Raw genomic sequence first — 25,667 nt, forward strand, 5'->3', positions numbered from 1 at the left:
TAGGGAAGCTGATTTTTCTCATTATTATATAGAACATCCCACAAGTCAAGACCTGACTGAACAAGAGAGGCAGGGGGTGGTATTTGAGTTCTGCCAGACTCACCCACCATGACTGCTAAAAGCATCTTCCAATTTAGTCTCCCTCTTGGAGAGGAGCCTGAGGCAGTGCAAAGGCCTCAGTCCTCACTCCTCACCAGCCACATCACTGGTCACTCTCTCAGCAGATAGCATGGGCTAGCACCATGTTCCTGACAGCCTTGAGGTCAGCCTCCCTAGTGACTGAAGAATCTTTTCCATCTTCAAATGTTACAAAGCACTGTCCTTCGTGTATATATGGATGATGTTCCTGACCCACCATCAGTGCTAGTGAATCTGAAAAGCAAACATGACCACACAAAAGAGCTGAGCTTGAGGACTACACACAGAAGGAAAATGTCACAAAAATGACATGCATTCTTGGAAAACTTTGCCTAAGCACTGCAAAGAGAGCTCTGCATTTATCTGCATAGGCTTTCAGACACCTGCTCCATTCAACCCCGTACCTCCAGCCTCTACTATTTTCCTACTTTGGTTCTAGTTTTCAGGAAAATTTCTGTTTTCTGGAACAATCTCACCTATTGACTGCTACCCTATATATTTACAAGGACAAAGAAGCATTAACTGATGATCATACTCAAGCACATTGGAAAGAATGAAGAAAGGTGTGTCGGCTTTAATTTTGAATTTTCTTGTTACTTGTCAGTTTGTCCCTCTGACTTAATGGCAGGAGGCAATAAAAAATCATCATCACCCTCTAGCTGCTCAATGGCATACATAAAACGAATCAGAGGCTTAGCTCCCATCTAACTGGCTCCATTTCTGCCTGTATCAGCAGAGAGCCAGGGACTGAATGACCCAGCCCCCCATCCATTCTCCTATCCAATTCAAACTAAGTAGAGCTGCTCATACCATACCTTCCCTGGAGAAAGGAAAGAAGCAAAAAAGAGAACTAAAGAAGGTTGGGAAAAGAGAGCACATTTTAAAGTGGGCTAATTGGGAAGCTCTTGTAGAGGCATTTCTTTAATCCACAGTCATTTCCTGCCCCACCGAGGGAGAGCAAAGGTGGTTCTTTCCCACCCCAGTCAAGCCCAGATTACAGGTGTATTTCCTTATTTGTATATATCCTTTAACACTGAACCCAACAAAGGAAGAATATTTGACTATAGGATCCCAGGATTTAGAAATCTTTAACCAAGGCTTACTTTACTTAACCAGCTCCAGGAACAGAAGGAAGAATGTCACCAAGACATCATCAGTTTAGTCACTGGAATACAAACAGTGTCAGAATTGCAAAACTGTTCCACTTCAGTAACAGGAACTGATTCTCACAGGAAACTATGCTACTTGCCAACTAGAAAAAAATAAAAAAAGGATGTTACTGTGATGTGAATGCTTATTACTAATATGAAACCTAGCATTGACCTGCTGATATTTCTTTTGTGAAACAGATCTAATTATAGTCAGCTATCTAATTCAATGCTCATCATTGAATTGTCACTACAAGGACAGAAGTTATAAAGGGGGAAAATTAGCATAGTATAGTAGAAAGTACATGTCTAGAAAGGGTTGGGTTAACATTTCTGCTGTCTGGTGGAGTCTGTGTGTAACCCCAGAGAAGTCACCTAGCCTCCTGCTGTAACAAGGAAACCATTAGCTACATCAGCACAATATCCATCTTACAGGGGTGTCAGAACTGGATGAGAGAAGGGGACAGACCCTGGAGCCAGACCACCAGGGTCCGAAGTCATGCCCCATAACCTCAGAGAACTTGGGTAAGTTAGTGAATCTTTGTCTCATATCTATCATGTGTATGATGGAAATAATATTAGAATTTGTTTCACAGAATTACGAGACAACATGTGTATGAGGTTTAAGCCTATAGCTTGGCGTCTGGGACTTTTACCTACACCCATTTCACGTATTTACTTGTGACTGCTGTTACTGTTGTTAGTATTATTACCCTTTTTTTATCTTCTAGAATGTAGAAGGGCTCAGTAAATAGTGGCTTTATTTCTCCCTTTTATATAACCTTTTTGTCCCCACCTGAGAATTTTACATGTTTAATACTACATAAATATTATTTGATTATTTTAGCTATCCCTTTAGGTAACTTTTTTTAACTGACTCGCACTTACTTATGATGACTGATGGTGGCAACGCTCCTAGAAAGTTATGGTTTAATGAGACCATAGAGATTCTCTAATTATCTAGCTACTTATGACAAGATAAAGTATGAGTTATTTCAGTCCCAGAGTGGCTCGTTCTGTCCAAGACACAAAACATACATACAGTATAATATTTTTATATACAGTATATTTTTATATATGTTCAAACTCTTAACAACTCTCTTTGAAATAATGAAATTCTTATATGCTAGTATTTTTTATTCATTTCATTGCTTATTTCCTATTTGTTCCACACAATTAAAAATGATCATTCAGTCCTTTATATGTTAACAATATAATGTGGCTTCAAAGATTAAGAAAAAATGTGAACATTTTATTAAAAGATATTTTATATACTTGGTTGATTAGGAAAATACCAAGAGCAACTCAAGGGCTTCGGGGTTAGCACTCCAAAGTGGGCGGCAAGAACCCAGTGAAAGGCAGGGGGATAGCCTGGCTTTTCCTACAGACTTGCTTGAAAGATTTTGTGTTAGAATCAGCCCTAGAAAGTTGCTCTCCTAGGGAAACTTGAACTTAATCCCTTCTAAGTAGGGCTAAATGCAAAAGCACCACAAGACTGTTCTACCCAAATGGTGACTTCAGCACCCGGTGGGGCTTTATTTAGGGAACAGAATAAAGTAACTGGCCCTTCTCTTTCTGCTTTGGCTTATGCTCTGCTCTGCCTACTTAACACTAAGAACAGATTCTCCTTGGGGGTTCACATAGATTTTTCTCTCCTGTCATCATAAATTGAACATTATAAAATCTGTGAGTTGTCCTCATTCATAGATAAACTGAAGCTCAGGCAAACTTTTTGGAACTTATCAAGTGTCAGAGCTGCAGGCTGAATCTGAGGTCTCCCTCCAGGGCTCATTCAATAAGGCCATTTGGACCTTAAGGTCCCTTATACCCCAGTGACTCTAATCACCAGCTTTTTTCTTAGTGGTAAATAAGCCCCAGAACCTGCTCAATAGTCCATAATAAGAAAATATAGAGGTGTTAGCAGTAATGAAATTAGACATCTTGTGATTAGAAATTGGGCAGAAACAGTATCTTTTCAAAAATGAAGCCACTAAACCCTGAACAGTGTGGCTCAGTGGTTGTCCTGCAAGGAGAAAGTTTGCCAGTTCGATTCCCAGGCAGGGCACATGCCTGGGTTTCAGGTTCGGTTCCTGAGCCAGGCGCATATGAGAAGCAACAGATAGATGATTGTCTCCCTCTCTTTCTCCCTCCCTTTGCCTCTCTCTAAACATAGACAAATAAAATCTTTTTAAAAAATGAAACCACTGAAACCTGTGTATATTCCACTTATGAGGAATAAACAGTTTGTTGTGAATCCCCTCCTTGAAAATAAATAAAATTGGTACTGAGAGATAGATCTCTTTCTCTGCTCTTCATGCAGGGTCTCCCTGCAGTGATGTGGTTAAGAGCTCACCACACCCCCTTCCTCTACTTGTTCACTTAGGCAAAGATAACGTCTACTTGGAAGAAAAAAAAAAGACCTGTTTCTTTAAATAACTTAACTGCCATTTTTATTAAATCATAAGTATAGCACTGACCATGGTAATTTAATAGTCTCAGAAGGTGAATGGCTAAAAGAGACAATTCAATCATAATAGTTATGAGGTGGGCTCCACTTTTTCATAGAATGTTTTTCTTTGGCAATAAGTACATCTCATTAAAAAACTCAGAATGAAAGCATGATACTGTAATTAACCTCAGGTTATCTTTACAATAGTAGAACCACACAGGAGTTTCATCCTGTAAAAGTGCTAATAGTAATTGGGAAAAAGAATACTGAACAAAAGTATCCCATAAGATCTTTAGATAATGTTTTTTTTTTTTACACACAAAAAAGTACTATGAAGACTTCTGGAATTGTGTTCTATTATTTCCGAGCCCAGATGGGGTTGCTGCACTATGTTAATTATTAACAAGCTAACAAAATATTAAACTGAAACTGTGTTAGCTCTAATTGAAACTTGTATGTCTAAACTGTGTATGGAAGGTTTTGGTAGCTTTAATCACATATTTTACTCCTCTGTGTCTTCTTTTATTGATAGCAGGCACTAATGCCTTCTCAAAAATCCCTGCAATCTTACATTAAGCATATTAGAAGTGAACACTGTGAATATTCATATCGGAATATTGTCTATTACAACCTACCTGTAAAGTCTAAAACCTAGGTCTTCACAGTGAGTTTTATTTATTCAATCTGCTATAAAAAGGTAATGTTGGAAAGGAAGACAAAGAAAATAACTTTTCTGGGATTCAATTACATTTCTCCAAAATATTAATATCACTTTCTATTGTGATAAAAATCAATTACTTGATATCAATGGGAATAAATACTTGGGTTGGGGCAAGAAAGGGGAAGAAACATTTTCTATAAACTATAATAAACACTGAAACTTAACACCAAATTGCCTTCAGAAATTATGTATGAAAAAGAATATTGAAGTATCTGTTAGTTGAGCACTTCACGTATTTTCCATTTAAATACTTTCTCTACCTAAACTATCAGCAATAATAGATTAATATAACCTTTTAAAAAATTTAAAAACTCACCATGATTATATTTTATTAAATCTCCATTTACATTTCTAAAATATAACTTCAATAAGAACTTTTATTAGGAATATCTTTTAAATTATTGAATTGAAAATGCCCTCTCATCTATTTTAATTCTATAAGAATCTGGGTAGTTCAATGTTCATGCATGTAAACAAGAATAATTGCTTAAATATTTGAAAACACTTTCAGAAGATAACATAGTTCTAAGGAGTACACAGAGAGCCCAGTGTCAGGGAAGGCAATTCTTCCCTTGCTTTTATTAATAAGATACTAACTTAACCTGGTTCTACCAAAATTTCAACAACTGTCAGCACTTCATTCTTCTAGTTCCCAATAACATGTCCTTCACTTCCTACTGTACCATCACCAGCAGCATCTGTGATGTCTCTGTTTCTACTAAGAGCCTGTTCAAGGGAATCTAGGATTTCTCTATTGTGCTTCTTAAAAATTCTTCCAGCCTCTAGCCACGTCTCGATTCCAAAGCCAACCCTATATTTTAAATCATTTATTATGGTAATACCCCACTTCCAAATACCTAATCTATTTCTTCATACAGATCCTATTTCCCTTGGCTCTTGTTCTTTTCTTAGTTCTTGTGTTTTTAACTACATCTGGTGTTTATACTCTTATGGTGAATTCATTGCTATCCTTTTTAAAAATTTGTTTATGCTATTACAGTTGTTCCCACTTTATTTTCCTTCTCCCACCTCCACCCAGCCCCATCTTCTCACCTCCCTCCATCAATCCCCATATTGTTGTCTGTCTCCATGGGTTATGCATAAATGTTCTTTGGTAATTCCTTTGCCATCTTTCATCCAGTCCCCACCTTCCATCTGGCAGCCATCAGTCTGTTTCATGTATCTATACTTCTGTTTCTATTTTGTTTGTTTATTGGATTCATTATATTCCATATATATGTGAGATTATGTGGTATTTACCCTTCATTGACTTGCTTATTTCACTTAGCATAATATGCTCTTGGTCCATCCATGCTGTTGCAGAAGGTAAAAGTTTCTTCTTTTTTACTGCTGCAGAGTATTCCATTGTGTAAATGTACCACAGCTTTTTTTAAAATTTATTTATTTTTATTCCACTCATTACTGATGGGCACTTTAGGCTGTTTCCAGATCTGGCTATTATAAATAGTGCTGCTATGAACATGGGGATGCAGATATTTTTTTGTATTGGTGTTTCAGGGTTCTTAGGATATATTCCCAGAAGTGGAAAAGTTAAAAAGGGAGTTCCAGTTTTATTTTTTTGAGGATACTCCATACTGTTTTTCATAGTGGCTGTATCAGACTGTATTCTTACCAACATTGCACAAGGGCTCTCTTGTCTCCACATCCTCGCCAACACTTGTTGTTTGTTGATTTATTGATGGTAGCCATTTTGACAGGTATGAGGTGATATCTCATTGTGGTTTTAATTGGCATCTCTGTGATAATTAGTGATATTGAGCATTTTATAATATGTCTATGTGCCATCTGTATGTCCTGTTTGGAGAAGTATCTATCAGGTCCTTTGTTCATTTTTTAATTGGACTCTTTATCTTTCTGGAGTTGAGTTGTATTAGTTCTTTGTAAACTATGGAAAATGAAACTTGACCATTTACTTACACCATTCACAAGAATAAACTCAATATGGATAAAAGAATTAAATGTAATTTATGAAACCATAAATATTCTGGAAGAAAACATAGGCAGTAAAATATCAGATATCTCACATAGCAATATTTTTGTTGATGTATGTCCTGGGACATTGGAAACAAACAAGAAAAACAATAGAGTTCAGTGCTATCTTAAAACATGCAGCAACCCTTTATCACAGTTCAGTAGTAGCCAACACCTAAGAAGTATATATTGCTTTGTTCATGTTTCACAGATAAAATATACTTACATTAGCACTTATGTTTGGATGTAGACATAGCTTAACATGATGTCAATGACTGAAAATGTGAAGTTCATTTGTATCCTTCATACTTATCTCCTAAAAGTCAGTACTTCACTCTTGAAATAAAGCTTCCATGAGTCTTTCATGTTCCTTCCATAATTTTTCCTTTGGTCATACTATCTGAGCTTATCACACAATTAATGCATAAATACCTTTGTGCTGACCAATCATAGGTCTTATTGATACAAGCTACATCCAAACACCATTTTATTTTGCATTTTGATGTGGCTTGGGAACATTAAAAATTTTATAAGATAGATACAAAGTATATGTTATGTTCCTGTCTTATAGTTAGGGGGAAATTTTTTTTTTGTCTTGGTTTGAACTTCAAGTTCTAAGTTGAAGTGTCCTGACACAAAAAATATTCAAAACATCCAAAACTCTTTGAAAAGGTTAATTCAACTTTTCACAATGTGAAAAAGTAAAAATTATCTTTACCAGAGCTCAAGCAATGAAAATATCAGTTCAAAGAAAGAATCATGAAAAAATTCGAAGTTAGCTTAAGAAAAAAAAACGTATAGTTGCCATGGTAACTGTAGTGTACCCTGTTGCAAACTATTATGTGGTTAGTAAAGTATCTCTGTATTTAATTCTTTAAAACAAAAGACATTTTCTACAAATTCAAAATTTTGAAAACTCAAAGATAACATTTAAATCTGAAAGTGCTTTTTAAAAAATACCTTAAAAATATAGCTAAACCTAAAATCCATTAAAATTAGCTTTTTTTCTTGATATACCTGAGATTACTTAACTGCTTCCTCTGTCATGGCTGTTTCTGGAGCTCTGGCTCTGTGATTTGTAGTCTGCATCTTGCTTCACTGTGGTGTGAGATACCACCTGGGGTGGTGTATGGACTGAAATTTCCATAAGTGATATGAATAGTTGTTATATTATGGAGCTCATCATAGAATTTTCCTTGTTCTATATTCTCTCCACCACAGCAATGTAGTTTGGTTTTAAGTGTCCAAAACATGCTAAGGCCTTTCTTTGATGAATATTTAATTTGATATACTTGTATATGTTAAAGATAAAGTCTATTTTCAATAAACATAATCTGTAATTTTCTAGTATGTATTTATTAAACACAAAACCTGTATGTATGGGGAAGGTGTGTATGAGAATTTATATTTATACATGATGCCTTAAAAGTATAAATTATATATTATACATTATCAGTTTTGAACTTGGGTTCTGAATATATAATAAAGTTGTCATAAATACCATAACAAATTTCATATAATTAAAAATGTGTCTTCAGAACAAATTTAAAAAACACGACATCTTGAAATACTTAGTTGTTAGGCATTTTGAAAAATTAGCCTTAGAATTAGTTCACATCTTTCTAAGAAGAGTTCACTAATTCTTATGGTTCAGAAATTTTATTTAGAACAAAAGAATTTTTGTATGCATTATTTTAATACATTAGTGGGACACTTTGCTATAAACAACATTTTTATATTAAATGCTTTAGATATTTACAATGTAAATAAGCAAATGATTCCTGAGGACGGAATTCTAAAATATGATAGAAGTCATGATTTAATCCATATATAGGGAAAGAATATTATTTGAAAAAATGTAGAAAATAAATGAGAAAAAGAATGTTTTAATAATTGTATTTGTAAACATTGTGTGTGTGTGTGTTAACAGGTAACAGAACACTCTGTAGGAATGAATATTAGATCTTTTTGAGTAACAGATGATATTTGACTTTTCAAACAGACTGCCTCTGTTCTACTTTTGTCTTCTATAGAATCTCTTGAATGATCTAATTACTGGTACACTTGTTTGTGGTTCAAAATGCACCTACTTTATGGATTTAGAAACTGAATTCCAGGAAGGCTAAGGGACTTGCTCAAAACTATGCTGTTTAAATTTCAGACACAACTCAACCCAGAATTTCTAATTCCCAAAACCCAAAGTATCCATCCCTTTGTACATCTTAGCACAAAGTTCATATGGATAGAAAGTATTTTACATAGTTATAATTAATAGCAACAAAGTGAAAATTCCTGATAAACTTACATTGCATACTGTCACATCAAAAAAGAACATCCAAATATTTAATTGCAACTAATGGCCAAAATTTCTCAGTCACAGCTGAATAATAGGCAAACTTAAGAGATATTCTTTTTTAAACTTTCTTAATATTTCCCCCAAATAAATAAAAGTCTGAATAATCTTTATAGGTTTATATAAAAACACTTTCACTTAAACTTTTATCTGTTAAAGTATCTCCATTAAAGGAGATTTTACATTATTTAAATGTTATGGAATTATGTGTCAATACAGTATTTTTCCCAAAGTGGGTAAAAATACTCAATAAAATCTTTGGATGGCAAAACCAGCTCATGAGCATTTCTTAAACCACAAAGAAGTACACCAGTAGTGATTAGAATCACCAAGGGATTCCACAGGATAGATGTGGGAGAACAAAGCAGTCTCGTGGGAATTCAAATACCATTCTGAAGACTGCCCAGGTTTGATGAGTTTGTAAAAATAGAGTACATAAGGATGTTTCAGGAAGAAACTCCTTATACACTGACAAACCCCCTTCCCCTGGTCTAATGGGCAATGAGAGAGTAAGACGCCAGTTTGGTCTGCGCTGCTCTGTCCAGGTGGATTCCTCATGGTACGTGGACTGCAATGAACACTTTAAATATGTGTCCACTACCCTGTATCTTGATCTCATTTGTTGTGCTGTTTGTTGGTTCATTAATAACCCTAAGTGAAACAACTCTATATGGAATCTGAGTCTTCATTTGTGCCAATCTTCCAGCCCAGACCAGATATAGTGGTCTGCCTTAGAATTGGCCCAATCGTCACCAATAGTGAATTCTGCAAAGAAGAAGGGTTACAGAATAACAGGTCGAATCTGAATTCTAATAATGGTCTCAAAAAAGAAACTAATTCTAGCATTTTGGTAAATAAAGACACCACTCAAAAACAATGTGGCATTTCTTTAAAATATTTAAATATGCAACTAAAGAAGAGGCTTTAGCATTTTGACTGAAAAATTACAAATGTACATTGGACACTGTCAGTTTGACAATCCAGTAAATTACTTCCGCAGGCAAGTCAACCAGAGGAAATCCAGTAATATCCTAATCAAAGGAGCATTGCATAGCTTCCTAAGGTGGCTACTCAGAATGAGAAAATATTTATCTGAACATGCAACCTGGGGAAATTATCATGTATCCATTTCTATATTTTTGGATCAAATACGTTATCTGTCAAATCTTTGTGCAGGTATAGCGCTTTATATTGAAAGAATAATGTAGAATAGTTCTTTATTTTGGTTCTACAGAGGGGCATATCCATTTAAATTTCTTAACAAACCTAAAATGACTGTCCTGCATTTCATTTTGTATGATGTGGCTTATTTATACAGCAGTCCTGACTACTACACTGTGAGGTACTTGAAGGCAAGAACCAATCCTGTATTATTTATCTTTCTTCTTCCATCACAGAAACAAGAACATGGGGAGTGCCTAACAGAAGTTCCCAGAAATGTCTCTCTCATAGAAAGACCCACATTCCATTTAGGGAAATGTTTCCAACTCCGCCTTTCCCTACACAATAGCAACATTTAAACCCACCACTGCAGAAGGAAATGGTGAGGTGCAGCTGAGTTTCTCAAAAGTTTTGTAAGTATATGTGGATAGAAAAAATGCAAAGTGTGACATTATAACCACATAAGCCATTTCATTCTTGGATGAATGAAGGCATATAACCCACTTGGGTATCCCAGTCAGAACCATTTACTTTGAATATACAGGACAAAACTGTATATTCTTACAGTCCTTTGAAAGCGTTAGAATCTCTAGGTATATTTCTTCAGCAATATCCAGAAACTACATTTAGGTTTGGGGCCGCTGCCAGCTCATTTAATAATTTATGCTGAGGAAGAGGATTAACTGTTTGGGCTGCATGAAGCAAGAATAAGAAATTTTGAAGTTCACTAAGCAAATTCTGAAAATATCCCAAAGCAATAATAAAATATTCATTTCATGCATGAAATTCTTAGTTATAATCCAGGATTGTCATTTTTATGCCTTACTAAACTTGATAACAGGTATGGAATAAACAATTTTTCTGACTTTTAAGATCATAGTAACTAGTATATAAAGTTTCTAAGTTTTAGTATGGTAACAGTTTTGCAGTTTTGTGTTGCCAAGTTTATTTTTTTATAGTTATGGCATTAAGAAAAAATAGAACCAGATATTAAAAAAAAGAATTGTGCCTTGTGCTCAAGTGACTTGGAGGATGCTCTATTTTCAAACTCACATTTACTGCTTGAATTTGTAACATAGTTGTGAAAGATGGGCAAATTCCCAAGTTACTTGAAATTATGCATTAAATGCAATATATCCATTACAAATATTCCTTGGAGATAATAGCTACCAGGTCCCTTAGAATCAACAGAGCCAGCAATATTGTTACACTAAAATTTCCTGGTCAGAAGAAGAATTTTTAGTTTTTAAACATCTTTCCTCCTAAATATGCCATGAGGATGATCTGCTTTTTAATGATCTGTTTCTCCATTTAAAGCTATGATCTGCTTTACCTTTTACTATGAGAAGTCCTAAAGAGTCAACAAAAAAAAGAGATTTCAGGAGCAGTATCAAAATGATTCCATTTTTACTATCAAACGACAAACCTACAGTTCTCATAATATCGATGCAAGATGTGGGTAAAGTTTATAGCATCAAATGAAATTAAATCCCTCTTTGTAGTAGGTTCTACAACAAATAAGGAATATAACAACACGTTGGTATATCAGGATTTTCAGGACTATTGACCACTGACTTATTGTTTAGACTCACTCCAGAAGTAGTTATTTCAGTCTATAAACTACCTGAGACTTCATTAGAAAATACCCTGAAGATATTTATGAAATACTTGCAACTGTCCACTAATAAAATGTACAAGCAGGATCAGACTATTTCTATGAGCTTATTTTTACCACACTGGACAATTATAGGTTCAGAGTCTCATTAATCAAAATACAACATGCAAGCTTTCTTTCCTTTTTTAAAGTGTTACAATAATTATAATCATTCTATCAGCAAATCACCTAAGACTGCCAAATTAGAACTGCATTTTTAAAATATGTCAGTGCTTTTCTCTACTGGCCCGTTGAGTTAAAAATTACTGCCTTTTTTTTCTTTCTGCAATGGTAACTCCCCTGCAAGTTTTCAAGGGAAAACATTATATATATTGTCAACAAGCAAGAGTCCAGGAACCAAAAATTACTTTTCAACTGGAGTAATATTTTTTAATGGACGTTATCATAATTCAAATGTTACATTAGAGAACAAAATCCTGATGCTATAACATAAATTACATATTTGGAAAATTCACATGTTGCCAACAGCCATGTCTTAAGCAATAACTCATTAAAGAAGTGTGTTTTGATATACAGTTTTCATCATTGATTAGTATTTTAAAAACTCTTTATTTGCAAAGATGCTAACACTTTCTTTAACTATCTCTAAAGATCAACATGATTCCACAAGTATCTTCAAAACAATTTGAGATTCAACAATGTGACTTATTATTTAATTTTCTTCCTTGTGGATTTGGATTGCTAGAAAATTGGTTGGACTTTGGCTAACAGGACAGAAAAGGAGAAATAAGCATTGGTGCTGGAGTAAGACAATGTGGATTCAGATCTGGCCCTGCCCTTTTGATTTAGACACATCAGTCTATCAAAGCCACAATTTCCTCACTGACAAAGTGGTGATAATACTGCCCACCTTTCTAGGGCAATATTGAGGATTAAATGAGACAGTGTGCCTAGTGCAAAGTACACACACTCAATAGAAGCTGGTGTTAATACAATGTTCCCAAAGTACACACACTAAATAGGTGCTAGTGTTAATGCAGTCTTCCAAGGCAGCCCAAATGATAGTTTGATGTGTTGGAGTCTGGTTCAGAGAATATATTTGGATCAGTAAATCTTGTATCTTTTAAAATAAGGAACTCCTGCCATTTGCAACAGCATGGATGGAACTAGAGAGAATTATGCTTAGTGAAATAAGCCAGGCAAAGAAAGAAAAATACCATATGATATCACCTAATACAGGAAACTAAAGAACAACACAAACAAAAGAACTAAATAGAACAAAGAGCAGAATAGCAGTCAATAGGGGGGAGGGGGGAGGAAGAGAAGGGGGATAAGTAAGGGAAGGGTTTAGACAAAGAACGTGTATAAATGACTCATGGACACAGACAATGGGGAGGGATATGATTACGGGAGAAGGGGTGGGCTGGGTGGGGGAGAGAAATGGGGTAAAAATGGGACAACTGTAATTGAAAAACCAAAAATTAAAAATTAAAAAAAATAAAAAAATAAAAAATAAAATAGGGTTTCTGGGATTTCAACTTTTCAAAAGAAATTGTTTTAATCCCAACAACAATGCAATGGTCAAGGACCTTAGACAACAATATTATTTTATAACATTCATTGTGTCATGGTAATCACACAGCATTATCATACCATACTTGTTTTTCAGCCACAGTCCACCTTCAACATTACTCCATATTGGTTTCAGGTGTACAGCACAGTGGCCAGACAATCACAAAGTGTTCCCTCTGACACCTCCAGCACCAATCTGGAACCATACCCAGTCATCGCAACATTACTGGCTATATTCTCTATGTTGTACTTCATATCCCTGTGATTTTTGTAACTACCAATTGTACTTCTTAATCCCTTCACCTCATTTACCCAGTCCCCCATACCCACTCCCTTCTGGCATTCACCAATCTGCCCTCTGTGTCTATGAGTCTGTTTCAATTTTGTTTGTTTATTTTGCTTTTAGATTCCACATATACGTGAAATCATATGCATACCATACATTTTAATGGTACTTTATAGCACTCAGAGTGCTATCTCATGCATTATTTCATTCAATTGTAGCAACAATTCTATGAAGCAGGGCAAGCAAATAGTACATATCTTCAACTGACCCTGGATAAGGGCAGGTTCACAGTAGCTGGTTACTTGAGAAATCTCACAGAGCTAGTCAAGTAATGGAGGTGTGACTCGGATTCAGCGTGTCTTAGTCCAGTGCTGGCTCCACACGCCCTCCCCAAATGAACCTCAATAATTCTTTATTTATGAAAGAGCAGAATTATGCTATGTGGTACACCAATATTTATTGGAAGTCAAGCACAAGTCTCCCTTCAGAAAAATGCCTCTGTGGTTATTTGTAAGTAGTTTTAAAGCCAAGTCCATTTGGAATACATATCAAAAGCTCTCTCCAAGAATTAGCACTATGGGAATTACCAAAGTTAGTTTATAGAGATGCTGCTCTCATTAAGTTTACAATCTAACTGGGAAAAACTACCAAAAATCAAAATAAAACAAACCAACAAACAAAAAATACAACCTAACAGTATGAGGCAGACTATAAAAAAATAATGTAAATTTTTAAAAAGGTGGGTTCCTAAGAAAGGGTTAATGATAATGAGGAAAAAGCTGCTACCTCAAGAAGGGTAGAACTGAAGAAAATAATTTTGTTCCAATAAAACAGCACTCTTATTATCTAGAACTTCTGAGTTAATTGACAAGAGATAACTGTACTTGGAATCTAGAACTCCCACCAGGCCTCTTTATAATTTAAATATATTTATGTTGGCAATCTTTATTGAAGTTTGCTCATCATATACATTCAAATGCAAATAATATACCAGTAGGTCTTAATGTTTGAAGAGGTTTTTCCAAAGTAAATATTTGTGTATGTTGTGAATATTCATAAATATATTGTGGGGCTTATTCTATACAGATTTTAATTTGTTGCAAAGTAAAAGAACAAGACCATTTCTAAGCAAACATTTTTGCCTACTTATAAATGACATCCTCGTTAAAGTGGCTGCTGGGGGGGACTGTCTTCAACTATGTTTCCAAAGAGTACTATAACATTTAAAATTGTAAAATGTCACCAAATACCTTCTAATTTGATCCAAAAACATTTTATATTCAGCAGCACAAAGGAATAGTAAGTATTTTCTTTTCATCCAAGGTACGTAATTATCAAGTGATTTGTTTTCCACAATCCATATTTTAAGAAGTATTCCCATGAAGGTACTGTGTTTCAGGTTCTATATCCATTTCAGGTTCTATATCTAATATCTTTAATGTAACAAAACCCTTTTTCTCATCTCAAGGATTTTGAGTACCTAATGAAATCACGTTTAAACATGTTTAAAAAAGATTTTTAAAAAATAGGACTATAACAATGTATTTTAACATATTAAATGTTGGTAATAGTTTTTTAATATATAAATATTTTATTTCTACCACATGCCACTTTACTTTCCTCTCTTATGCTGACTAGAAATACTTTTCTGTGTTTCACTAGCATGTGGAGTCACAGACATTCTTGAAATGCCTCATTAGACACTCGGCAGCACAGGATTGCCTTCAGAAAGGACAATTCCCACTTCCTGGTTCTTCATATATTTCTTCTCTTTTGCTCTGAGAAAAAGATGTTCTTTATGACTTGGGAGCTGTGGAAATGTAGTTTTCTAAACTCTAGGTAGGAGTTTAGGGAGATTACCATCTATAAAATAGGCAAATAATTTCAATTTAATGGCTGTCGTGTCATTCCAGCTTTTCATTTTTCTGTTTTTAAAAAAGTTTCCTTGACCAAATATATTATTTTATAAAATGAATTAAAGTGTTTTTTTTTCTCATTGTAAAAGCAGTACAGCTTAATCATAGAAATTTTGAGGAGCACAGGAAATGATAAAAATAAAAATGAAAATTGATATTTCAAGCACCTGGGATTAACTACTTGTGACATTTAAGTATTGGTTGCATTTTCATAATTTTAATTGATCCTGAACAGAGTGAAATCTGGATGGTCCACCTGAGAATTTCTCAGGCTGGGAGCACCCTGGTAGGGCATACACCTGGGACACTGTGTGCAGTGGGATCTGCTGGGTCTTGGGTCTGCCTCACACTGAGATCTGTGGCTTATCCTTTGACACCTCTTACTATTTGCTTACCTATAATCACTGAATCAGACTGTTTGGTTTTATGTGGAGCATTTTTTTCTGGCTTGTGCAAGGATGAGAATGTGGGCATAAACACATTTAATAAGCGGACATGTGTGTAGTATGGGAAAGAGCACTGGGTGAGTAGGGATGGGCCTGAATATTTCAGATACAAAGTATCGATAAGTGCACCAGAGATTTCAATAAATGTGGGGAAGACAGGCTAGAAATCTCGGGGTGGGGAGGAGCTAATAAAATAATACATATGTGGAAATCCCGAGCACACTCAAGGGAGTAGCAGGTCATAATTCAGGGGGTGAGGAATTGACTAGTGAATGTTAAAAAAGACTTCAGTAACTCCTAGTCATGATGACAAAATTTAACATTCAAAACTCTAGGGTGAATTATGGTGTCTGGCAGAACGGTTTTTGTGTTTCTGGTGACTGACAAATAAATGCTGTTTCTATTTACTGCTACTAACTTGCCGAGATGGAGTGCTTAATACATGTTGTTTGAGACACAGACTTTGTGTGTCTTCTCAGAAATCCTTACCTGTTCCCTTTTTTTCCCTTTCTTGGTCTGTACCCACCCCTGCACTGTCAGACTTGGACACTGTAATCCAGAAGTGCAGGGGTGGCACCTTCCCCTCTTACGAACCTCAGTCAGCAGAAAGCAGGAGTCAGGCGGGAGCCACATGTGAATCTTCCTTGCAAACTGTCTGGAGAAGGAGTCCCACCTGCTGACTGAGCCACTGTGCCTTCCCTTCCAGGATTCATTCTGACACAGCAGCCAGCATGATGTGTCACTGCCTTGCAGCTTCCCTGGTCTGCCGCCCCCCGACCCCCAATACTCCCCCTCCTAGGCCTGCGCTCTCAAGTAAAACCAGAACTTTAATTCTTGCCTCAGGCTATGTTTTCTAGTGCAGTGATTCTCACAATTTAATGTAGACACAAATCACTTCAGGATCTTGTCAAAGAAAATGCAGATTCGGTGTCAGGAGATCTCGGATGGAGCCTAAGATGCTACACTTCAAATTCCTTCCCAAGTGACATTCCGGTTGGCCCTTTTTATAGCAATGTTCTAGGGCACATAGAATAGGAGAGGACTCATCACCACCTCAATGTAAGCTCTCTAGGGGTCAAGACTTTGCGTGTGTGTGTGTGTGTGTGTGTGTATTTCCCCCAACTGCTCTATCCCCTGAATCTACAACAATAACTAGAATGGAGGAAAGTGTTCGATAGATATTTGTTGACTGAATAATAAATGAATGAATTCTCCTACAGGACCAGTAATTCCTAGTCATGGTAAAAATGTCTAATTTTAACATTCAAAATTACATTGAATTACATTGTTTGGCACTGGGTTTCCTGTTTTTTTTAATGACTGAAAAATGTTTGCAATGGACTGAATGCTTATGTTCCCCCCAAGTTGTGAGAAATAAATTTCTGTTATTTATAAGACCCCCACTCTGTATACCTGCCTGAATGGACCAAGACAATATTGAATGCGAAAAAATAGCTATACACTTATATGACCCCAGCATCAAGGGGTTAAAGCCAAAAGCCAATTAAATGGAAGATTTACGTTTTAGAAACTGGTTGCTGGTTTGAAAGCACAGATGGACAGTACTGAGGTATCTAGTTCAGGAAACCTTCTGTTAGGGTTCCATAGGCCAGCCCTTCTTTTGAAAGCCTGGGTGTCTTCTGAAACAGGTGCTGGACAGCGAAGAGAAATGTGCTGAAGGTCCGTTATATTGGTAGCATCTCATGCTTACTCATCCAGCACTTCACTTGTCATATAATACCTTCTATTACAGAGGGTAAATGGCAGTTTTCTGTTGAATTTTAAAATAGTGCATCATATATAATTCATGAAAACTGCCAGTATTTGGTATTTGTCCTACTTAAGAAATGTGACAGATTAAACCTCTATGATAGGTGTTATACCTATTATGGGATGTATTTGACCTTGTCCTTCTGTCCCTTCCTTTGTTACCAACAATCATTTGGACATTTAAGATGTTTTAGCTGACATCAGGAGCTATTCTTGCTATATTTTTACTGTTGTCATAGAGACGCAGAAACAGCTGAATAGTTTTCACATATGGTGCTCTTGATGAAGGAGTAATACTAACCATGCTACTGTATGTCACTGAATTTGTTTCTAAATTATTTCATCAAGTCCAGGCCCTTCCCCTTTAATTTTAAGGAATTTCCAAAGACCATAAGAGTTTCTACCAGAAACTCTCATTTGAGAGACTCTCATTTACAGGGGATCTCTAAGTGTGATCCTTGTATCAGTAGTATCGGCATCACCCACCAACTTATTAAAAATGCAAAATGTTGAGTGTTGTAATGGTTTACTGGTCCAGTTAGCTGGTAAAACATTTTTTTCTGGGTGTATCTGTGAGAGTGTTTCTGGAAGAGATTAGCATTTGAATCAGCAGACTGAAAGTAAATTCACCCTCACCAATGTAGGCAGACATCATCCACTCTGTTGAGGGCCCATGCAGAACAAAAGATGGAGGAAGGCTGAATTCTCTCTCCTCAAGCTGGGACCTCATCTTCTCCTGCCCTTGGACTTTGGAGCTCCTGGTTCATACTCAGGCAGAATTATACTACTGGCTTTCCTGGTTCTCCAGCTTGCAGAGAACAGATCGTGGGACTTCTCAGCCTCCATAACCACGTGAGCCAGTTCCTATAATAAATATCCTCATCTTTCTCTTTCCCCCCACCCCACCCAGGTCCATTACCTCAGAAACTCTGTAGTCTGTGTTTTAACAAGTCCTCTAGATTATTATGTTGTATACTAAAGTGTAAGAACTACTTCTCTACTAGGTATCTTCCTGTCTCTAAAGGTAGTTTTGATGAGAAATATTAAGGTACTCAAGAATCCAGAGATAAACTGAATGAAGATATTCTAAGGTATAGAAAAGCATTTTTAGAACTGGGTTTGAACTATATATAGCACCATGGAAGAGGTACTTATTAAAAATACGCAAGTCTTAACCCCAACCAGATTTAGTAAATCAGAGTGTCTGAGTTGGGACTGATTACCTCTTAAAGGGCATGCCAGACAGTTCTGAGGCATTAATTATGATAACCATAGAATAAAGTATAGCTTATGTTAACATCAGTTATCTCTGGGTGATGAAACTAAGAACAATCTTTATTTTCTATATACTTTTTGAAATTTTTCAGTTGGATGCAATGATCATGCACTACTTTTATAATCAGAAAATAACAACAAAGCAATTATTTTAAAAGGATAAAGCAGACAAAATACATCAAATCATCTTGGAGACTTGAGAGATTTGTGTATTTTCCTTATATTACTTGTATCAGGGTGATGAAGAGCTTCTATCCTGGAGTAGTAGTGCCTGGGTTCAAATCCTAAAGGTTTAATTACTAGCTGTAGGCCCTGGCTGGTTTAGCTCAGTGGATTGAGCGTCGGCCTGCGAGCTAAGTGTCGCTGGTTCGATCTTCCAGTCAGGGTACATCAGAGAAGGAAAACTCTGACTCCAAAAAACCTCCGCTGCCTTGCGGCATACCTCTTCAGGGGAAAGGCTAAGGGAGTAAACCCCGACAGAAAATCCGGAGCCGGAGTCCCTAAGGCGGTTTGACGTTGTAGTCAACACCGGCAACTCCTGCGGCGCACCTGAAGCCAAGCTGTATTGACTCCGTCTTTCCCTTGGACCCTTCAGCTGCGAAGAGAGGGGGGGTCTGCTGCATGGGCAACAGCAGACCCTCCATATCACCCTGCCCAGGCTCTGTAGCTTCAGTAGAAGCTACACCATCGTCTCTCGAGACGGATGGATGCCGACGAATTACTAGCTGTGTAACTTTCCTCCTAGAAGCCTGAGTTTCCTCACCTATTGAATAGAGATAGTAATAATAGTGTCTATTTCATAGGATTGTTGTAAGAATCAAATGAGAGTACTTAGTACAATGCTTAGCATTTAATGAGAACCAAAAAACATTAGCTATTGGTAATACCAGGATATCTATGCCTTATGGATATTCTTAGCTCTCTTTTCTAGAAGTCAGATATTCACTAATCATTTATTTTCATTGTAATTGGCCATGACTGTAAATGGAAGATGTCTGTCTCTCTTCATGGATAATAACTCTTCTGCTTCAGTACTCTCATTTGACTATTGTCCTTTGCCATGACTCTGACTGTCCCTCCTCCAGACGAAGGCCATAGCTTAGCTCTTTTTCCATCCAGTGCCCAATGCCTTCATGTTTCCACTTTTCCCCTTTCAGTGTTATGTCTGTCACTTTTACCATAATTATTTGACAACCTCTGCAACAGGTTGCAATTGCCAGTGACCTCTGTGCATTTAAGGAATGTTTGCTAAATTCTCTTAGGTTGGAAGCTTAGCATCACAGCTGTTTTTTTTATCTTGGACATAATTAATGATTAGGCTTTCTGAGGCTCTGTCAAATAGAACACTTCTGAGTCTGAGATTAAGAATTGATTAAACAAAAAAATTATTCCTGGGTTGCTACATCCAGGGCAGGGACAGATGCTGTGCCTAGTGCAGCCCTGCTGGGTACTCCTGCAGCTACTGTTTGTAGGTCTGGAAGCAGCCCAGCTACACTTCTCTTTTCAAAGACAGATCTGTATGTGGCAAAGGTTGAGTGCCTGATTGGCATTTTTTTTTTTCTGCCCAGATTTAATCAGAGAATTGTAAAGCATTTAGAACAGGAGTTTAGGAGAAGAATTTATCTACATGCTACTTTCTGGAATACTTTTATATTAAAAACAAATACTTTAAGGTAGTGGTTTTCAGATTTTCACATGCATGAGAGTCCTCTGAAGGGCCACTATACATTGAGGTTGTACCTACCCATCCCCCCTCCTGTCCCATTCATAGCTTGAAATCCTAGTCCCTAAGGTAACAGTATTAGGAAAAGGGGTCTAAGGAAGGTGATTAGGTCACAAGGGCCGGGTCGTCCTGAAAGGAACTAGTGCTCTTACAAAAGAGACCTCACAGAACTCCTTGGCTCCTAGACACCAAATCAGTGAACTTGGACTTCGCAGCCTATAGACTTGTGAGAAATAAATTCCTGTTTATAAGCCATCCAGTTTATGGCACTTTTTTGTTGTTGTTATAACAGCAGAAATAGACTAAGACACGGGTTTATTAAAACAGGTTGCTGGGTCCTACCTCCAAGTTTCTGATTCAGGAGACCTCGAACAAGGCCTGAAAATGGTCATTACTAACAAGTTCCTAAGTGACGCTGCTGATGCTAGCTCAGGAGCCTCACTTTGAGAATTACACCCTTAAAGAATTTATTCGTAAGACTCTTGAGAATGTTGTCCCCCTGATTGGGGGAAGTTAATATTTAGTTTGACTAGGAGCCCTCCAGTAACACTTCTTTATTTTTCTTGCTCTCTTTTCTTCCTCCTGCTTATTGACTATTACCCAGACCTGTCGATTCTAGCCTGAGAAAAGTGATTAATCCCATACTCAGTAAATTTCAGAAGATGTTATCAAAGAAGAATAAAAACCATTTCTAAGCCTTGCTTAGAGAGTCTGATCACCAGTCAACAATGCTTATAATTTTAACAGCAAAATATAAAATTTAGCTCTATTGATGTCAACCTCTGCACTTACTGCCTACTGATTTCTCATCTCACTTACCTTTCCATAATCAATTCTGCAGTTCATTCCCACTTAAAGCTTTTGATCTTGTAGCTTCCCTGCCCTAAATGTCACTATATTTCCTGTCTATCCCTGCCCATACTTCGTTCAGAACATACCTTCCTGAGATTCAATCCTTCCTGAATGCCTTTCTTTAGAAACATTGACTCATACAAACAATTCACTTGTTTTGCTTTCTAGTGGGTAAACACAGTTCTGAGTTATGACATTTCATTTTCTATTATTTTCTAGTATCTTCTGGCCAGTTTGTCTGATTTTTTATTTTGCTATCTTCCTCTGACCATGGCACTCTTCTCCTGAAACCAGGAAATTACAGGGAATCAAAACAAACTGACAACAGTATCTCCTTTCATAGCCTGAGCTTCTCCACAAATGCTGTATGGGGTAGGGGGTGGCCAGCTTATCCCTGAATGGAGATCAAGGAGACACAGGAGAGCACCAGACCTGGCTTTCCTGCCTCTAAGTTAAAAGTCCACACTCCCACTACCAGCAAAGACAAATTGCTCCTCATTATCTTGGCTTCAGCAGCTCCAGATCTGAAGTGTAATGTTCTCATTCTTCCCCTCCATTTAGAACAGACAAAATCACCATATTTAGGAAGGTAGCACAGCCAGAAGGGTGGTTGCTTTTGTTTTGCACTTAATTTTTGCTTCAGTGTTCCGAGAATATATTATACAGCTAGTGTAAAACAGCATCTGGTCTGTTTACTAACACAGTATTATAAAAGTAAAACATAATTTAAAAAAAAAAACTGAATTACTTGGCCTTAGGGCAACTCAACTACAAATTATGACCTCACACTCATAATTACCACAATAATTTGAGAGTGGAATAGATGCGAAATGATTTGGGCCAGCCAGGTTAGATTGCCCTGCTGTGGGACGAACACTTGAGGTGCATCCTAACATTGCATTGATGTGACTGTCAGGGAAAAGCAAGGGCCCAAGAAGATGGCAACAGCCAGTAAACTCAGGGACTCACAGGCTTCCAGGAGCAAAATATTTTCAGCAATTGTTTTTACAGAAATGATTTATTCTACTGGATCAGTGGTGTTTACATTTTTTACATTTAGTGACCCTTATTTTTTAAAAACTTTGATGTTCAACATGCATACCCAAAAGCTTTGGCAGAAGTTGGGTAATCACGCTCTGTCTGATTTCTGTTCTGTCCCCCCATCCAGCAAAGTGCCTCTGTGAGGCTCTCCAAGCATCTCGTAAGACCTCTGCCACTCCACAGAGCAGAGGTGAAAAGCAGCATGAAACCTTATTGATTGATAGCAAGAACAATCACCAAATATTAAAACACTAGGATATAATTTCAACTCTTTCTCTACTCATTCATTTGAAAAGTAGATTTATTTATGAGGAAGGAGACACACTCTTTATTATAAACCAGCCTGTGGACAGATTTCTTCAATTTTAAACATTTTGATCTGGTTCTTTGAAGGCTGTTCTCTCCCAACTAGGTAGTGTGTATGAAAAAATACATATAGAAATAAGTGAAAGTTCCAGTAACCTTAAAAATTGCTATTAAAGTATTCATTCAGCACAAAGTAAGTATTGTGGCATAATCAAGAGATCTGGAGCCAGAAAGATATGAGATGGAGTTCCAGTTGTGTTATTTACTTACTAACTATATGGCCTTGACAAGTCTCTCAACCTTTCTGAATGTCAGTGTCCGACTTAAAAAATTAAAAAAAAATTATATCTGATAGTGTGTTTCAGATATTGACTAGTCAGCTGTCTGTTCTGTGTTTTATGAGTGATTAGCTAGGATTGGAACTTCTTTCCCCTTGAAACTAGCTAGACAGAGGTAATCATTTCCTATTCATCTGACTGAGCTTCCCCCTGGTTGCAAAATCCCAAATGTAAATTCCCCCACTCTGTAGAGACACACTCTGATCTTTAGATCTGGAGTACTCTCCCTACTGCAGTAGCTTGAATAAAATCAATTTCCTTACTTTGTTAGTTTTTGTTTTTGATATTATATATGTAGAAATGCTTGGCATGTAACTGGTCCTCAGTAATTAAAAGCTTTAATTAAGCACCCTCTATAAATGGTCCTCTGATTATAACTTATGGAGGGCACAGATATGAGCATTGGCATCTGCTGAACCTAGTAATTCCATACAATTGTGACATTCAAACCTTATCTTTGTGTTTAATTTACAGGCAAGAAGAATGTCAAATGCCTTGCAACTGGATGTTTTTCCAATAAGACAGTCTTACAGATTTAGAGACTTGTTTGTGGGTTATGTTACATAAATTAACATGTGTTTTCTGTTTTCAAAGGGCATAAGCCTATGATCTCGTTACCTGAGTGATTGTCTGTACGTATAGGCCTCACTTAATCCTGTCTGCAGCACTGCCTACTGAGACTCAACGGTTTGGCTGAACTAAGTGGCTGGGTTGGTGAAGTATGGGGTGGTCTGTGGGCTTCACTTTAAAACTGGTTTCTCTTTTCTGTCCTAATGGCTTGGACAGAAAGAGCCCAGAGGTCTGAGAGGGGGTAAACCTAAAATATTTCCCTCAGCCCAAACTAAGTATAATGGGCAAAAGGGTTTTGGACAGGTGAGATGTGCCTGGCACACCTTCCTCCAAAGAAGCCCTTTTTTTCCCTAATGTGGGACATTGAAAAATTAATCCCTGCCTTTTGTCATCTAGTGGTTATGGATTGAATGATGTCTTTTAACCCTTTTGCCAAATCTGTTGCCACTAGAATACAACAAGGATGCCAGCCTGTTAAACCAAGCATGCTGTTGTCCGGGGACAGCCAACTGACCTGGAGTCTGCAAGATCCTTCCCCATGTGGGAAGGCCCCCCTCCCCTCCACACCCCCACTCTTATTAGGGATTTCTGGACCCAAGGGTAGGTAGGACGATGACCATGTCCACCTTGAAGCAGCCAGAGGAGCTCGAGACCTTCGTCCATTGTCCTTTATATGATTATAAAGGGTCTTAAGTCTGAGAGGGAGGGGTTGTTATTTTTTATTGTTAAAATAATTAATCATTTACTTATTAAAAAAAAGAAGAAGAATATATAAAAGGGTGAAGTGGGATAGCTTGTATGTACAACCCATGGGCATGGACTTGGGGGGGTGATTGCTGGGGGAGGAGTGGTGCCGGGTGGAGCAGAGCAAAGGGGAAAAACATTGGAACTATTGTAACAATATAATCAATAAAATATACTTAAAAAAAAAAAACCTTATTTTTGTTAAGTTTTCCTGACTCCCATGATGATAATCTAATTTTAATAGATCAGTAAACAATACAGGTGGGGCAAAAAGTAGGTTTACAGTTGTTTGTATGAAAAACAACACAATAATTAATGAATAATAATATAAGAATAAACTGTCTCACGTACTCACAACTGTGAACCTACTTTTTCTTTACTCTGTATGAATTGACTCACAAACTATTTTAATGTGAACTTTATGGTCATCTAGTCATAAAACTATAAATAGAGTTGAGTTATAATATGCATCCCAATTTTTTAAGACTTATTTGAGATGGCTCCATTTCCACAAAGTCTTCTCTAATTTCTGCAGTCAGAAATAATCTCTAGTCTCTGTGCTCTGGCTTGCATTTTTCTATATTTTTCCCTAATACCATCTTTCATATTATGTTTTACAGTAGTCTGAATTGTGTACATGTCTGATTTTTTCCCTAGATTTTTGTTGCTTGAGGCTAGGTACTACATCTTATTTTCCATGGCACAATGTCTTAGGGAATTAGTGTTTGCTGAATTGAGTCTATATACTCCTTGATGCCTTGGATCATACTAACCAGGCAGTATGCATCTGAATACTTCTTCATAAGATGTCAAAGTCTAAGAGAAGACTAGGTAATCAGAAAGGATAATAGAGAATGGGGTAAAGAAAGGGGGAAGGTGAAAAGATAACACTACATTGAGAAATATAACAAGGTAACATTACACAGGAAACAAATGCATGCTGAATAACTTTTAAATAGAGAGCACATTCCAACTCTGTATCTAAAATACATAAAAGTTTGGATAAGGCAGACTATAGTCAAGGTGTTAAGCAATGTCACCTACACTGACAAGTCAGAATCAGGAAGGGATAATAATGGTAAGGTTGTGATACACAATGTTCCTTTCAACAGCAGGTCACAAGTGGAATGCTAATATATATTAACAATGTACTCTGGGGGACAGGGAGCCCTGATTTGCAGCACTGCCAATTTCTGTGGTGGAAATATTCCCACTGTGGCTAATATGATGCTATTAACATGTCACTTTAAT

At 36.8% G+C, this 25,667-nt stretch overlaps 1 protein-coding gene and 1 long non-coding RNA gene across 3 annotated transcripts in view; one reads left to right on the forward strand and one right to left on the reverse strand.

The window, feature by feature from the left end:
• The window catches only part of ZNF385B (zinc finger protein 385B), a 378,085-nt gene that overhangs the window by 131,625 nt on the left and 220,793 nt on the right, over window positions 1-25,667 (reverse strand). The gene's annotated exons all lie outside the window — the stretch shown is intronic.
• On the forward strand, window positions 1,728-23,937 carry LOC150022313 (uncharacterized). The gene is made up of 3 exons (XR_016509322.1): window positions 1,728-1,811; window positions 18,212-18,419; window positions 23,577-23,937. It is a non-coding gene; the product is annotated as an uncharacterized LOC150022313 (long non-coding RNA).

Source organism: Furipterus horrens, unplaced genomic scaffold (genome assembly GCF_987537825.1).
Source record: "Furipterus horrens unplaced genomic scaffold, mFurHor1.1.pri manual_scaffold_1, whole genome shotgun sequence".
Taxonomy (NCBI): domain Eukaryota; kingdom Metazoa; phylum Chordata; class Mammalia; order Chiroptera; family Furipteridae; genus Furipterus; species Furipterus horrens.